At 33.9% G+C, this 19633-nt stretch overlaps 1 long non-coding RNA gene across 1 annotated transcript; it reads left to right on the forward strand.

Annotated features, from left to right (window-relative positions):
- Positions 1 to 786: 786 nt before the first annotated feature.
- Positions 787 to 5728, forward strand: LOC118763869. The gene is made up of 2 exons (XR_004999625.1): positions 787 to 1021; positions 5573 to 5728. It is a non-coding gene; the product is annotated as an uncharacterized LOC118763869 (long non-coding RNA).
- Positions 5729 to 19633: the final 13905 nt, after the last annotated feature.

Below are 19633 nucleotides of genomic sequence, written 5' to 3' on the forward strand. Positions count from 1 at the left end.
TATACTTACCTATGTATATATAAAGTGTATATGTACAAATAAACATACATACACACGTATGTATATATATATATATATATATATATAAACACATACATATATATATTCATGCATACATACATGCATACATACATACATACATGCATGCATCATACATACATACATACATACATACATACATGCATGTATGCATACATACATACATACATACATGCATACATACATACATACGTACATACATGCATGCATACATACATACATACATACATACATACATACATACATACATACATACATACATACATACATACGTACATACATGCATGCATACATACATACATACATACATACATACATACACATACATACATACATACATACATACATACCTACGTACATACATGCATGCATACTACATACATACATACATACATACATACATACATACATACATACATACATACATACATACATACATACATACATACATACATATCCCCAAGAGGGATGGACTGAAGAATCGATGGATGACGGATACGGACTCTTTAAAATATTTATTTCATTTTCTTATATATTCTGACCATGCAAATCACATAATTCTAAAAGAAGCGATATCGGATTTTATGACGTTCATGCCTTTCCTATAAACGTGACGCATTATCGTAAATTGAAATAGATTAAGTCGGGGATCGAAACCGCTTTCCTTTGATAATTCTCCACCACCCCGACCACAAAACTTCGATGTAATGTAACTCCACTATGACGTCATTATATGACATTGTTCGTCGTTAGCAATGCAGTGGTATTGATTGCAGAGCGGTAGTGGTAGCAACAATACCACTCACACTATAGTGGTATGTTGCCTGCTGTGTCAGTCGAAACCACTGTGTTGGTATCGACTGTTATTGACTTACTGGCAAACAAGAAACTCCACTTGAAATAAGAATAAAAAATAAAGGAAAATGAAATTATGGAAATGAAAATATTTGCGTGTAATTTGATGAATCGACATATTAAAAGCGTTAGTAAACTGAGACACAAGCGGAGTAAATATACTGATCTATGACGTAAAACAGGTTGAACCTTAATGTAAATTTTTATTAGATCATCATCATTATCATCAATAACAACAACAACAACAACAACAACACCATCAACACCACTATCATCATCGTCATTATTATTATTATTATCATCATCATCATCATCATCATCATCATCATCATCATCATCATCATCATTATATTATTATTATTATTATTATTATTATTATTATTATTATTATTATTATTATTTCTATTATTATTATTATTATTATTATTATTATTATCATCATCACATCATCATCATCATCAATCATCATCATCATCATCATCATCATCATTATTATTATTAATTATTATTATATTATTATTATATGATTATTATGATTATTATTATTATTTTATTATGATTATTATGATTATTATTATTATTATTATTATGATATTATGATTATTATTATTATTATTATTATTAAGGCGGCGAGCTGGCACAATCATCAGCACGCTGGACAAAATATTTCGTGGCATTTCTTCTGATTTTCATTCTGAGCTCAAATTCCTCCGAGGGCGATTTTGCCTTTCATATAGTCGGGGTCGATGACATAAGTACCACTTGAGCACTAGAGTTGATGTAATCGACTAGCCCCACTCCCCGCAAATTTCAGGCCTTGTTCCTATAGTAGAAAGGATATTATTATTATTATTATTATTATTATTATTATTATTGAGTGAGAGAGCAGCGCATGCCATCAAAGTTACACTGGGGTAAAAATATACGAAGCCCAGTATACCCATCATGACTCCCCGTCTGATAAGGGTGCACCAGACACATGCATTACAGCCATATGTGCGCGACATGGTGATCTCATATCAAGATAAACAGCACATGACCTTGCAGATGGGACCCAGCTAGAATTTTTTTCTGGTCGAGTAACCCATCCCGCTGAAAAGGTCTCCGAATAAGGGTTGTTTAATGATGCTGAAGGAAACACCCATGTTTCCAGAGGTGAATTATTCAAACCCCAAAGAATCTCTCTCAACACATGGCTCTGCTCGTGATCAGAGATGTACATATCGTCAGCCTTTAAGGGACATGCACAACTGGTTATGGTCAAACAACTGACAAGCAAATCTGTGGTATTGAGCAAATTATTTGCTGTAGTCCATCTCTTTTATACCAAGACAAAACAATGTACATGATAACACTTCCAATCAGTTAAGATTAGAAGCCACGAGAGCCACTGCCTGGTACTGCATCAGGGCATTTATTATTATTATTATTATTATTATTATTATTATTATTATTATTATTATTATTATTAATATTATTATTATTATTATATTATTATTATTATTATTATTATTATTATTATCATTATTATTATTATTATTATTATTATTATTATTATTATTATTATTATTGTTATTGTTATTGTTATTGTTATTATTATTATCATTATTATTGTTATTATTATTATTATTATTATTATTATTATTTTTATTATTATTGCTATTATTGTTGTTGTTGTTGTTGTTATTATTATTATCATCGTCGTCGTCATCGTCGTCATCATCATCATCATCATCATCATCATCATCATCATCATCACCATCATCATCATCATCACCATCATCACCATCATCAAGCGTGTGAGAGAACTGGCTGTACAAATACTAGGTTGGCAATAATTTTTCAGTCATGTAAACTAGAGCAAAGTGGAATAAATTGTTTTGCTCGAGGATACAAGGCGCTTTCCATACGTGAACCCACATGCTTACAATCATGATTTCATCACACTCTACCTACTAGGCCATGCCCCTTTGCTCGTAGTATTTTACGCGGAGAAGGCAATGAGACTTCTTATTTGATGACCATCACTCAGTGTCCTGTCTTATTGCTCCTGCGTATTTTGGCTGTTTTGCTTTTGCAACAAAAATAGAAGTGTTGAATGACATTCACCACGCACTGGGTCGCTGGAAGGTGGGCGTCATAATCACAGTAATAGTGTTGAGCTTTGTAGAGGTCGTCGTGTTTGGAATCACTCCGAAGGTATACAAGGCTTAACCAGGTCAACTCAATGGATTTGAAGTTCGGTAGCTGGAGAGACAAAAAGTCCATGGAAACACCCAATGTTATGAGAAACTACTGCAATGGTCCTACTGAGGTGTTTGGAGACTGATTCGGAGAAAATCCCGTGGGGACAAAGACTGAGATGAGGTTACAAACAGGGAGGTCAGTCTTACTCGGAAATGGGTTGTAAAGAATTTATCCCCGAAAGCTAGGAAGAGATGATGAACATGTACTCCAACCTATTATTTGCTATTACTTGAATGTCGTACCCAACCCAGTTTTCATATCACTAAATAAGACCGTTTACTCGAAGGTTAGCAGGTTCATCTACGGTCAACATCCCCTCTGCGGATGGTTTGGTTTGTCATGGTTGAAGAAACACAGGTATGTCATGGTTAATGACACACAGGTATGAGCTGAGCTTCTATATCTTGAGTGGTTCCTAGCAGGTGTGATATTCTTTTTTTCCTTTTTGAGTAATTTCCCTATAGCTCTTTTAACTGACCCTCAATCCAGAGGCAAATAAAGACTACGATCTGTCTCCTGACATCAGGGTCTCAGTACTTTACTAATCGGTAAACGCAATCAACACTTGATTTCCTCAATATGTTAAGGATGGACTAGAGCGATGTTCTCGAAGAGACCATAAGGGTGGGCGAATGGGCAAATGGGCAAAGATTAACCGAACAGTCGAGGGGCAATTGATACCGTCCAGAAATTCCTGATCTGATAATATTTCCGAGGATATCGGTAACAATATCAGATTTTATCATCATCATCATCATCAAGGCAGCGAGCAGGCAGAATCGTTAGCACGCCGGACGAAATGTTTGGCGGCATTTCCTCCGTCTTTATGTTCTGAGTTCAAATGCTACCGAGGTCAACTTTGCCTTTCATCCTTTCGAGGTCGATAAAATAAGTACCGGTCAAGCACTGGGGTCAATGTAATCGACTAGTCCCTCTCACAAAATTTCAGGCCTTGTGCCTATAGTAGAAAGGATTACTATTATCATCATCATCATCATCATCATCATCATCATCATCAAGGCAGCAAGCTTGCAGAATAGTTTGCACGTGATACAAGATATTTAGCTGCATCGACTTTCATCCTTTCGAGTTCGGTAAAGCAAGTACCAAATGAGCACTGGGGTCGATGAAATCGACTAGCTTCTTTCCGCAGAACTCCAGGTCTTATTATTATTATTATTAAAGCGGCAAGCTAGCAGAATCATTAGTACGCGAGACAAAATGATTAGCGCTATTTCGTCTGTCTTTACAGTCTGAGTTGAAAATTTTCCAAGATCCAAGGTCAAGCACTGGAGTCGATGTAATCGAATTACCTCCTCCCCCGAAATTGCTGGCCTTGTGCCAAAATTTAAAACCGTTATTATTATGTAGTAAACAAAGATAAACAAAAGAGATGTTTGTAATAACTTTTATAACCATTTCATTTGATTGTATTTCACTAAAATGTTGGCACTTCATGACAGTACTTTCCTTTGAAGCTTACATATAAATAAAAAAAATAAATGTTCCTTCTCGAGCCATGTCAGGCTCATAAGGGCCGGTTTCCCGGTTTCAGTGGCGTAGAAATTCCCCACCTGGACAATAAAAAAATAAAAAAATACTTGACGATGAAATGTAAAGTTGACCCCGGCGTGATTTGAACTAAATAATGGTGATGATGATGATGATGATGATGATGATGACGATGATGATGATGATGATGATGATGATGATGATGATGATTGTGATCCTTTCTTCTATAGGCATAAGGCCTGAAATTTGGGCAGGAGGGGGCAAATCTATTACGTTGACCCCAGTGCTCAAGTGGTACTTACGTTATCGAAAGGATGACAGACAAAGTTGACCTCTGCGGCTTTTCAATTCAAAACATACAAAAAAGAAGCTGGATAAAATGCTGTCAAGCATTTTGTCCGGCGCTGTGGTGATTCTGCCAGCTCGACACCTTTTTAATGATCATAATAATGATAATGATAATTAATATTGAGAATTGATACAAAAATAAGCTTTCGTTGTGTTTAGCATCTGGATGCTAGTCAGAACTGGTTATTCCTGAAAAAGTAGAAGAGAGGGAGACTGCTTATCAAGAACAAGGAAATCATACTGATACCATAGTTGGCACAAAGCAAATAAAGAATGGAAGCAGTTATTTGTATGTGCCTCTGAAGAATAATTTAACATAAGGTTAAAAATATACATGCACGCGCGTGTGCGTATATATATATATATGTATGTATTAGTTTGTTTTAGCATATATATATATATATTTGTGTGTGTTCGTATAATCGTATATGTATGTGTAGTGGCTTTGTGTAAAATATATATATAGAATATAAATAATATTCAGATATACGCGTAATCTTTTCAGCAAGTTCTACTCAAATCGTGACTCTTAATGGTAGCCATTTTCCTATCATATATTTCTCTATAACAGAAAATCGTCCTTATTTAACTGTTTATGAAGAATATGCAGCCAAGTCATTATACTTTAGAAAATGAACATCAAAGAATCAGAACTGAGAACGTTTGAAATTCAGAATTCTTTGAATTCGTAACATTTGATACATCAATAAACTAGATTACGTATACAGGGAATTGTTGTAATAATTATGTCACATGGACAAAAAGTTGGCATGGAACAGAGCTAACGCAATAAATGGTCAAAGCAAATAGATTTCTGTGGTCGGTAACAAATGTGTTTTTTTTTCTTGAAGCTGAAAGCAGTTTTAGATTAATTATGAGGTACAGCTTATAAATATGACGTCAAATATTATTTAACACGTTAGTTGTTGTCACTAAAGACCATGAGCAAATGAGTTTGTGTGTGTGTGTGTGTGTGTGTGTGTGTGTGTGTGTGTGATAAGTTCTAAATAGTGTTCAGTCCGGTCGCTAATAAAATGACGAGACTTTAAGTAAGAGAGTTCTCGGGGAGTTTGTAAATATGTGGTTGAGTTGAGGTGTGCATATGCATAGGTGTATCTATATGCATAGGTATCTCCATCTGCATTCATGTTCTATATGAACATGTCCTTTTAGTGCTCATTTGGTACTTACTTTACCGAACTTGAAAGGATGAAAGTCGATGCAACTAAGCATTTTGTATGCATGTATGTGTGTATACATGTAAGTATGCATGCATATAGTAATGTAAGAGTTATCAAGTATATTAAACTGTCAACTTTTGATAAAATAAGCATGCGTACACATACATAACCTAATTTGTTTGTAATCATTTTGTATGAGATGTTTTGTATTGTATGTGGAGTAAGGGACCCTAAAATCAATAAAGGAACAATTATGATTACTGTTGTTGTCATTGTCGTCGTCGACGCTGCTGTTGTTGTTCAACATTTGGTAGTTTCAGGTAAATTTCTACTGCATCACCTGCTACACCTCCATGTTACAAAGGTGTGAGCAACATTGTATGTTCTTTTTGATGTTGGGGGAGTGCAAACTCTTCCCGGTATTGAATTGCGCCAGTTTCTTTTGTTATAGGGTCTGGTGAAGTCTTTTGTTGTATTAATGCTTGTACTGCGTGTAGTGTTTGTAGCGCGCGCTGGGTGTTTGTTCTAGTGGTGGCAGTTTATTTTATTGGATATTTGCTATATAGAGTGCCTTGTGTTTGTGGATTGTTCTGTTTGGATTGTATTATTGAATTGATTGTGTTTGCGTAGAACGTGGGCTGTTGTTGTTGTTGTTGTTGTTATTATTATTATTGTTGTTGTTGTTGCCTTTGCACAGATTCTAACGCTAGAGATATACTACTGTATCAGATGTTCACTACCAGTGAACTAAGGTAACACCTCTTATTTTTCGAGCACCTTCCGGAGTATTCTAGCTGTTCCAAGCAGTGCTGTTTTCTGCAAGCGCTCCACCCTCATTGCAGCTCCTATTTGTTCTACGTACTTCTCGAGATTTTTGCTCACTGTTCCCAGGGCTCCGACAATTATTGGTACTACTGCTATCTTTTTTCATCGACCACGACTGCTTAGCTTCCCAAGCTAATCTGTCATATCTCTCGGCTTTTCTTTCTTCCTTATCGCATACCTTGTTGTCAGCATGCAATGTCTATGATTCAACATAGTTTGCATTCTTTCTCAATTAAGACCATGTCCGGCTTCCTATTCTCAATCTCATGATCGCACTGAATCATAAAATCCCATAGGATCCTTGCATTTCTATTTTCGACAATGCCTTCAGGTTTGTGGTCGTGCCAATATTATTATTATCATTATTATTATTATTATTATTATTATTATTATTATTATTATTATTATTATTATTATTATGATTATTATTAATTAATTAATTAATTAATTAATTATCATTATTACTGTATTTGAATACTTTTCCATTATTCCAAAAACGTGAGCTTAAACCAATTACTGAAATGGACTAAATACCATGGATTTAGATATATCAAAGGAATGACGATGTACTGAATGATTTGAAAATTGCCTTTTCGTTGGGAAAAGAACAAAGAATCAACGTTAACTGTCAGCGAGTTTTAAAGAAAAGGGAAGGTAATTTCAAGGAAATACGAATTTATTTCACAAAGGATTGAACTTCCATGACAAAGGAATAAACAATCATCTTATGAACTTCAGCTGTTACCAACGTATTTGTTTTCCGAAATAAATTGAGTTTCATGTTTGAAGCTCTGATGTTTGAAGCTCTGATGAAACGGTGAGGTATTACTTAGGCACTCAAATATTAGTCTACCACATCTTAATAGTGGAAACAGCTGTAAGCTAATGAAGTTCATAAGAGAATAGCTTATGCCTTTGTCATCTGTAAATGACTAACCTTTCATCCAAAGCATACGTATAGTAAATTCTACACTTCTGTGCTATATAGGACACACGCACAATGCCTAAGCGAAATGTGTACGTATATTTGTATATATATATGTATACATATATACATACTTACATACATACATACATACATACATACATACATACATACATACATACATACATGCATGCATGCGTGCATACATACGCACACACATAAACACACACACACACACATACACACACACACACACACACACACACACACACACACACACACACACACACACACACACACCAAAGAGTAACACTCCAGAGCGTAAGCAGAATATTTAGTATTTAGAGCACCTATGTGAGATACACACCTGAGTGATGTTGTGCGTGTAGAGTATATGGCCAAAAGGTTATAATAGTATTTAGAGTAGCGATTAATGTGATATACACTCGAGGGGTATGTACGATGTATACATCATACATCCTATATATCCCTCCGGTGCATAGAAGATGTATTACTGGATCTGATGTATAAACTTTAAAGATTAATGATGTGTGTATGTGCGTATGTGAGTGATATACTCCCCCGAGCTGTGCATGGTATTTGTGTGTTTGTGCGTGTGTCCTATATAGCACAGAAGTATGTTGGATATTTTATGAGCTTGTTTATATCACACGGTACTATGTGGGTGTCTATTTATAATATATATCTCTCTACCACCCCTCTTTCTCACGTAATCTATCTATCTATCTCTCCTCTCTCTCCCTCTCTCTCCCTCTCTCTCTATATGTATGAATATATATATATATATATGTATATATATATATATATATATATATATTATATATATATATTATATATATATATATAGATAGATAGATAGATAGATAGATAGATATATATATATATATTATCAAAGTAGTACACACACCTACAATATGTATATATATATATATAATGCTTCATTTCACTTATATACGGCTGTAGTGCTTGTGTGTACACCTCTCTCTCTCTCTCTCTCTCTCTATATATATATATATATATATATATATATATTATATATATATATGCGCATACATATGTACACTATGTAATCTGTGTATATATGTGTCTGTTGTTTATTCGTATGCGTGTATGTAGGTGTGAGTGTGAGTGTGTGTCTGTGTGTATGAGCGTTAATATTGTAGGTGTGTGTACTACTTTGATAATATCTATTTGTGCTTTTATGTTTGTCATGAAATATTTTATCAGTGAACGTATAGGCACGCGCACATGCGTGTGTATCTGTGTGCGTGCATGAGTGTATGTATGTATGTATGTATGTATGTATGTATGTATGTATGAGTGCATGTGAGTCTAGATGTATTTATAGTGTATATATTTATAGATGCAAAAGTCATATGTATATATAAATAAAAATTGTATTTACATATGTGTATATGTATGCGTGTGTCTGTGTTTCTGTGTGTGTATGTGTGTGTATGTCTGTGTGTGTGTATGAGCGTGTATATGTTAATATGTGCGCGTGTGCAAGTGTGTATATGTATGCGCGCGTAATTGTAAAAATAAGCTAGAAATAGACAAACAGGCGTTCACGCAGAAATCTATTTCAGATGTTATCGTGAATATGAAATATAAATAAAACCAGGTGAATACACGTATACATACACGCACATACTCATACGAACGCACACACACACACACACACGCACGCAAACACTCACACATATATACCTATATATATATATATGTGTGTGTATATGTACATGTGTATAGATAGGTATATATATGAATGTATATATATAATACACACACACAGCTACATATACATATATATATATATATATATATATATATATAGATATTATATATATAGATATAGATATGTATATATAATATATATATATATATATAATATATATAATATATAGATAGATAGATAGATAGATAGATAGATAGATAGATAGATAGATAGATAGATAGATAGATAGATAGATAGATAGAGATAGATAGATAGATATGTATGTATATATATACACTCTTTACTCTCTCTAATCTTTTACATATTTCAGTCATTTGACTGAGGCCATGCTGGAGCACCGTCTTTAGTCGAGCAAATCGACCCTGGAACTTATTCTTTGTAAGCCTAGTACTTATTCTATCGGTCTCTTTTGCCGAACCGCTAAGGGGACTTAAACACACCAGCATCGGTTGTCAAGTGATGTTGGGGGGACAAACACAGGCACACAAATGCACATACACACACTCACACACACATATATATATATACTTATATACGACGGGCTTTCAGTTTCAGCTTCCGTCTACCCTATCCACTGAAGGCATTGGTCGGCCCGAAGCTATAGTAGAAGACACTTGTCCAAGGTACCACGCTTTGGGACTGAACCCGGAACCATGTGATTGGTAAGCAAGCTACTTACCGCACAGCCACTCCTGCGCCTATATATATATATATATATATATATATAATATATATAATATATATATATTATATATATATATATATATATATATATATATAATCGAAACATCATAAAGAAGAGAGGTGAATTATACATCTTGAAAAATTATTTATTACGATATTATTCCAATCCGACACGTGTTTTACTGAATAAGTGTCCTCGTGTTCTTTAATGTAACATTTATGTGTATTTAGTCGATTCAGTTGCAGAAAGCATTCGTCGAAGGTAAACATTCCTATTCAGCTTTGCTCAAGTTTTTGTTTACCCATTCGGGTGAGTGAAGCGAACTGACGATTGAAGTATTAGATAGTCTTCTTTAAAGTATATTCCGGCTGAGGGATCATAAAACCTCGAAGTGCATAATATTAGAATTTGTGTTGAAATATGATATTAATATAATTCTGGTATCGTTTAAACATAGAATGACCCTTTCATACATTAAGGGAACTGATTTTTATATACACTTAATAGAAGAAAAACATTTAATTAGGTCAGGATTCATTCACATTACTAACCAAACATAATGAGGATAATACGATGCCATATAAGATAAATATACAGATTTAAAACGAAGCAAAAGGAAAGGGAAATATATATTGTTTCAGTTTGGGTAATCAGACTCGATCATATTAATAACATTTTTATAAGTTTTTGGGTCTTAGAAGTCTAGTTGGATCATTTCATTTTGATCAGCAGATTGATAAATTAATTTTTTTAAACTAAACATTTTCAAACTTCGGATACTGGTAGAATGCGTCATTTAGAACATCTTTTACTCTTAGCGTTGTTGAGAAAAGTTTCTATTTACGAAGTTATTTCGCGTTGAAGTTGTCGTGTTTCGGTAATTTCAACCAATCAATGACGTGTATTCAGCTGAATAAAATTAATGGTGTTGTTTGTCAACAACAACTACCGGCGGTGTATATTTCGTTTGTCACCGTTATTTATGACATATTTCATCTCAGTTACGTTCGTATGAATAAACGAGTGTATCTGAAGCACGTTTACTTCATGACACCACCACAATCGTTCGTGTATTTCTGCTGTATGGCCGCAGTCAAATGACTGAAGCAAGTAAAAGATTAAAAGAGTATGTGTATGTGTGCGTGTGAGTCCAATGCATCTTATAGTGGAAACAGTTGTAAGCTAATGAAGTTCATAAGATAATCGTTTGTTGGTTTGTCATTTCATTTTCTTATTACTCCTCTGCACCCGATTAACGCTTCGTCCAGAAGCATATGTATGCTGAGTTCTACATTAGGTTATTAGTACCATAATGAACACACGCATACACACACACACACACACACACACACACACACATACACGCACACACACACACACACATAACATGATTCGCTGAAATTATTTCCACTTCCAGATGGAATAAACCAATCACTTGACGGCAAATGGTGTCAAATCCGAACGAGAAGGGGAGATGATGTCAGGCATCGAAATATTTCACAAGTAACCTGTACTGTTAATTCTTGTTATGGTGTGTGTGTGTTTGGAAATGCCTGAGCATTTCGTCTGCTGGATAGAAGGTCGATCTATTGCTGTGTTGTTTATGCATATGGACGAGGAAACATGCGTCCACAACAATAAACTTCCTTTTTAAATTGTTTATCATTTTTCCATTAATGACATGCCGATTTTAGAGAACCCTTGAACCGGTCAATATATAAACACAAAAACCGGGAAAATATTCACAAACGCGAATATGAACTGCAAAAGCAGAAATTTAATTTACTGCATCAAATGCCCAAATTGTGAAGAAATATATGTAGGTCAGACGGGAAACGCACTATTAGAACGCTCACGTGTACACCGGCAACAGATTAGAGACCCAGAGGTCCGTCAGATACCTTTGAGTAACCACCTAGCAACATGTGGTCGGAAAATATATATAATATTTCCATTCTACAAATTACACAGCCCAAGTGAAATCGAGAGGAAAATCAGAGAAAAGAATTTTATTGATAAATTCGAACCCAAGCTAAATAAGCAATAATAATAATACTTAGAGGTATTACTTCCACTGCTACGACCATGACCACTAACAACAACAACAATACTAAAGGTGATCAAGATGAAGATAGCAGGAAAATTATCTTATTTAGGGTTAAAAATTCTATTGCCACCACCATCACCACTAGCAACAATAATTAAGGTGTTGACAATGATGATGATGACAATTGAAATATAAAAATATAAAAATCTCTGACAAAGGATATTTACAACATTTCTAAAAATAACTCAACAATTGCTGCTTCGGCCAGGGTCAAGATACAGGACTCTTGACATATCCAACAAAGCGTGATGCCTAAACCAATCAGCTCAACCAACCAATCAGCTTAAGTAATTGAGTGATACTACACACTGATTGGTCAGAATACAGTTTGCAAAACCTAGCACTCTGGAGCCTCTCCCAGCTGTATTTATAGCACAGAATCAATCATCTTGCTACAGTCAAAAGTTGTGAAGCATGACTGTCAACACTACTACATGAACCCGAAGATTGCAGAATTCAATGCATGAAAGTACTAGTTCAATTAGAATGAATATTTAACATTCTACTATTTCATTTTATTTTATTCAATTATAATATATTATCTTATAATATATCATTATAAGATTGTAAATAAAACGTGAAAATCAGACAAGGTTGGAATTCTTTTTATTAATATATTCTTCTATACACAATCACACACACCCATATATATATATCTATCTATCTATCTATCTATCTATATATATATATATATATATATATATATATATATATATATATATATATATATATATATATATATATATATATATATACTAATATATATATATGAAGTTAATCCAAACAAGAAAGCACAAAAAAAACACAACAACGTGAGGACGTGGAACAAATATAGTATTATTGGACGCTCAGGAAAGAAGGAAAGAAGGAGGGTTTAACGTTTCGAGCGGAGCTCTTCGTTGGAAACATAGGAGAAGGAAAGATCCAGAGAAGGGAAGACAGAGGAAAAAAATCGCCAACGGTACTCATGAGGTCACATTTTGAAAAATATATATATAATATACATATACATATGTATATATACATATGTACATATAATATACATATGTATACATACATATTAAATATAATATATAATACATATGTATCTATCTATCTATTTATCTATATATATATATATATATATATATATATATATGTGTGTGTGTGTGTGTGTGTGTATGTTAATATGTTAATATGTATATGTCTGTGTGTGCGTGCGTTCATGCGTATAGTACATATATATATGTACATATATATATATATATATATATATATATATATTATATATATATATATATATATATATATATATATATATATGTATATATATATATAAACTTACTTTGATCCATACAAACATACATATGCTCGCACACTTTTAATTTGAAATATAAAAAGATGTAAATTCAATTTTATGAATTCAGTACTTTTCTCTTATTTCTTTTCGCTTGTAAACTGAAAAGTACTTAACTACACACATATACACGCACACGCACACACACACACACACACACACATGGAATTCCGCCAAGTAACTCCTACCCTCATCTCTAAAACAACAACAACAACAACAACAACCAATAATAGCGCGTTACTTTGTAAATATGTATCACCTCTCATTGCTTTTTCATCAAAGACCGCCGCAATAAATGAAATCTTAAATAAACCTCCATTGAACGAATCAATAGATTATAGTGAATATTAAAAGAATATATCGATAATTCCCCACTCTCATTTGTTGCCCCTAATCAATAACAGTTTTGCTGTTGCTTCCTATGATTATCTTTTCCAGGTTACAAGCACATCGTCATGTGACTAAACTGTAAGAGTGGGAATGAGTGACGGCAGCTTGTGTAGTTTTCACTTGCTGCAGAATGGGTTGTAGCATATGTGTAGTGTAAGCTGCTTTTTGTAACACGTCAACCTAAAAGGGTAAACACATTAACCCAGCAAGCTAAACAAAGAAACTAATCTGTTTAAAAATAATAACCGCTTCAATTAAAAACCGTAAAAGAAAATCGATCGAGAAAATAACACGTGAAATTAGACATATTCGATTAGTCATAATAAATACTAATCAAGTTAAAAATATGGAGAAAAAAATAACAGGCAAGTTAGACCAACAGACCTTTCAAATTAAACACAAAAGCTAACCAGATTTAACATATGTTTTAACTCCATTTATTACTGGAACTGCGACCAACTTCTGTAAACAGGGATAGAGAGATAGGAAATGTATTTTGTTAGAGAGGCAAAATAACACAGAGTTCTGGCCTATTTTTTAAAAATTATATCTGTATGGTTTTATTTAGAAATGTAATTATAAGTGAGTCGTTAAATAATCATATAATTATTTTATATAAATTTCAATATTTTCTATATGCTCTAAATAAATTGCATAACGTCTCTTCAGACGTTTTCGGCTTTATATAACTTGCTTCAACATCACTGCATGCGTTTCTATCAGTTTTGTAATATGTGAATTGTGTGAATGGGATGTTGTAGAAAAATATGGAATAAATACCAATATTACATCGACACCAGTGCTTAATTGGTATTACTATGTATAATAATAATATGATGGATGTATTAGGCTTCGTATATTTGTACCCGAGTGTGACTTTGATAGCATGCGCTGCTCTCTCACTCAATGACAATAATAATAATGATGATGATAGAAATAATAATAATAATAATAATAATAATAATAATAATAATAATAATAATAATAATAATAATAATAATAAAAATAATAATAATAATAACATAATAACGCTGCCCTGATGCAGTGCCATGTACTAGGCAGTGGCTCTCATGGCTTCTGATCTTAACTGATTGGAAGTGTTACCATGTACACTGTTTTGTCTTGGTATAAAAGATGGACTTCAGCAAATAATCTGCTCTATACCACAGATTTGCTTGTCGGTTGTTTGACCTTAACCAGTTGACCATGTCCCTTAGTGGCTGACGATATGTGCATCTCTGATCAGAAGTAGTGGGGGAGCATCATAGGCATGTGGTGAGAGGAACTCTTTGGGGTTTGGATAATTCATCTCTGGAAACAAGGATGTTTTGTTCAACATCCTTAAACAATCCTTATTCAGGGACCTTTTGAGCGGGATGGGCTACTCGACCTGAAGAAAATTCTAACTGGGCCCCACCTGCAAGGTCATGCGCTGTTTATCTTGATATGAGATCACCAATGTCGCACACAAATGGTTGCGATGCATGTGCTTAGTGTACCCTTATCAGACGAGTAGTTATGATGTGTATATTGGGCTTCGTATATTTTACTCCAGCGTCACTTTGATGGCATGCACTGCTCTCGTACTCAATAATAATAATAATGATGATGATGATGATGATGATGGTGATGATGATGATGATGATGATGATGATGATGATGATGATGATGATGATAATAATAATGATAATAATAATAATAATAATAATAATAATAATAATAATAATAATAATAATAATAATAATAATAATAATAATAATAATAATAACATTAGTTTTAGGTTGAGTAAATCGCCTGCACTACTGGACGTACTTAAATTAGCAACCTCAGAAAGCTGTTGGGCAATTTTCTTTCTGGTGAGATTCGAACTCAAAATGTTGGGGCATATAACAAAATACGGCAAGATAATTTGTTAGATGTTCAATGCTTAGCGACATAAAGCTGCCAAAATGAAGAAATAAAACTGGGAGCTAATATTCCTTTTTTATAATCTATCCAATCAGTTCAAAGAAATAATTGAACATGCATTTTGCTGTCATAGGTCATTTTCCGCAATAAAGTTTCCCTTAATATCACCCAGTACATATGTACAATCACTCCCACCCCAATGACAACCCACCCAGTACATATTCTATACATTCACCACCCACTACTATAAGGCAATCACTTCTCAACACTACAAAATACTCTCACACAGTATAGATTTTGACTTAAGTCTCTCGAGGTGGGAGATATATAAGGTTAGGCAACAAGTTTTCGTCAGTATCTTTGATCAATTGCAGTACTCTCTGTTACTGTCTAACTGGTCGTCCTGCCGAAAATATTCAACATCAAGTGTTTTTGTGCCAGCCACTTTCTTTCTTTATTATTTATTTATTTATTCCAATATCTACAACATTGTAATTCTTGCATGCCGAATATCTGGTTAGTATCAAGTATGGCCTATCAAACAAAACCAGCCATAATGTTTTGCAGCGGTTAGCATTTCTTTCATTGAAAGATGTCCTCATTCGGAATTGTCTCGACTATATCTCCCTTAAACATCGTTAATGGAATGTGTCCAGCTTCTTAATCACTTTTTCTATCATCCCCATCTATTGCTACTACACTATATAGCTAGAAATTCTTTGCAGTATCGATATTTGTTGTTGTCCAGATTTAACACATGCACTGGAATATTCTCTACTATGAAACTCAATGTTAGGGAGAAGACGATAGAGATCCTACAACGTACATTCCAAAAAGTTATCTCCCTGTACTATAAGACATCTTCATATGGTACCTGCTACACAATCACATACCAATACCTAAAATAAACCTTGAGAGGACATCTTCTACGAAACTCTTTCAAGTACAGTGTTACTCCACCCCCACCCCCCATAAAACGCCCAGGCTATAAAATCACTTCGCAATACTAAAATAACGTATATTCTAGAAAATCACATCTCAGTCTCTAATTCAGTTGAAGCATATACTTTCCTCAGTAACTCGCCGATATTATAGTACACCTACACAAGACTTATACGATTACGTTATAATGTCTTGAAAATGTTCACAACAAACTGGAGTAAAATTAAATCAACCAGAGCAACAAAATACTATTTTATTTCCTCTAGTCTATTTTCTGGGTTAAACACTTATTGAAATCGATTATTTTTTATTATATTTGCAAGTAGCTGCAACGTAATAGAATAAATTTCATTGATTGTAGGAGAAACCGACGAAGACTGGCATTCACTTAGTCGCTATACATCACTATGTAGAGTCTGTGAAACTTGGTTTCAAATCCTGGTTCAAGATATTTAATATCCAAGTTACTACTTTTGAAACAAACATGGATGTTATGCAGCTTATTTCATCATAATAAAATTGTGGCTTTGCAGAGCACCGTGAGAGATTTTATTTTACTTTCAGACAGCTTAACTTCATTTTAAACATGTAACTAAAGTGTCAACAGATGAACATCACAGCATGCATCAACCCCCGCAAACGACATTCAGTTTATGCTTCTGTAAACAAATAATAGCATACCTATCATCGGAAATTTCATTAAGATGGTAGTTATATATCTTCTGAATCTGTAATTAACTTTCATATTTTTAATTAGAGCAAAGACTGTTGATTTCTAATCAGAATTTATCTTCAAATCTTCGAGTAAAGAATTTAGTTTTGATATCAGACTAGATGCTTCGAGTCTAGTTTCATATGGACTTAATTCATTGAAAGAACGTAAAATCAATATTGACAAAAATGCCGGACTCCATAGACAATGGAACAGAAATTGGAAATAAAAAAGTGTTTAGATTATTTCTTGTCGAAGTGCAATTCCAAATCAAAGATTTATTGAAAAGAAAGGAAACAATGTGCATATCATTCCCTACCTTCCCAGTACAGTTATGATTGTTCACTTTATTAGATTACTTATATATATTTGATAGAGTTTGATATGGCAAAAAGAAACTAATAAGTCGGCTGAATTTGAACCTACGGGACAGTGCTTGGGTGAATGAATAGTAGAGAAAGCTCATTTTGAATTCCTATGGAATTTAAAAACATGATCATAGTTTTCTGAAGATATCTTCTGGTACAAAGGACTTAGCTAAACATTTACTACAATTAGATAAAGCAAAAAGTATATCTAACCAAATTTTATACCCTCTGAGCAGAGCTAGCACCCGAATATTCATCCACCTTGACCAGTCTGTACAGTGTGCACCCTTTCTCCAAGTTTTTTCTACTCGTTTTTCTACAACTACTAACCTGTTTGCACCAGAAAATTAGAATCATCTTACAAACAAAAAAAGTCTTCTGCTATAATCAAGTCCATCACTGAATAAATGCTATCTAGCAAAATTTGAAATACTGTACGTCAAAAGCATGTGACAAGCCCCAACACCACACGTCTCTCTCGTCTCCTCAGCTCCAGGAATAACCTCATTTGCCCTATCTGTTACTAAATTTTTGTACTTTTAGTTGGTTTAATTTGTTCAGAATTTGTATAAGGCTCGCAGATTCGAGCTCCCTAGACGATCATCTAGTTTGCTCAGAGAGAAGTTCCAATTCTGCCTCCGCGTCAAGAGCACTGCTCTCTCTGATTAATTCTCCACAGATCAACAAATCATCAAATAAAATATTAAACATTTTATTCATATTTCATTCTAAATTTCTCTAATTTAGCTTCTTTGCAAAAACATAGCCAAAATTTAAATCGCCATTTTGTATCTTAATTTGCCTGTTTATTGTAGTCCAAAAGAAATGTAATCAAAGAAACCCAGGACCTATTGGTATGTAAAAATAATCAGATCATTTAAAGTCTTCTTTCGCGATAGCTAATGATGTAAATGAGTTAGGTTATGGTAAAAAATATTAACGTAGGTGCGGCGTAGCTATGTGGTACATGAAGTTTGATTTCTATCCATATGGTGTTGGGTTCAGTCCCACTGCTTACCACCTTGGACAAGTGTCTTCTACTACAACCCTAGAGCCTTGTAAGTGGATTTGGTTGACGGAAACGGAAAGAAACTCGTTATATGTTTATACACATATATATATATGTGTGTGTGTGCCTTTATGTTTGACAACTGGCGTTGGTTTGTTTACACCTCCGTAACTTAACGGTTCGACAAAAAGAGACCGATACAAAATGATAAGTATTGGAGTCGATTTGTCCGACTAAACCCTTCAAGGCGATGTCCTACCTTGGCCGCAGTCCAATGACTGAAACAAGTAAACGGCATTACTTAATCACCTATCTTTATATTTATTTCTATTACTGTCAGTTCAAACCATGATAAATCGAATTTCGTAATATTCACTACGAGTAAAAATATTGTTTTGTTACTTTGTACTCTGTTCTGCTACCGATGACAACCACCGATCTCACTCCTCCACAAAATAGTTGATTTTCAGCCAAACTTCAATGCC

The sequence above is a fragment of the Octopus sinensis genome, linkage group LG6 (assembly GCF_006345805.1).
Source record: "Octopus sinensis linkage group LG6, ASM634580v1, whole genome shotgun sequence".
NCBI classification, from domain to species: domain Eukaryota; kingdom Metazoa; phylum Mollusca; class Cephalopoda; order Octopoda; family Octopodidae; genus Octopus; species Octopus sinensis.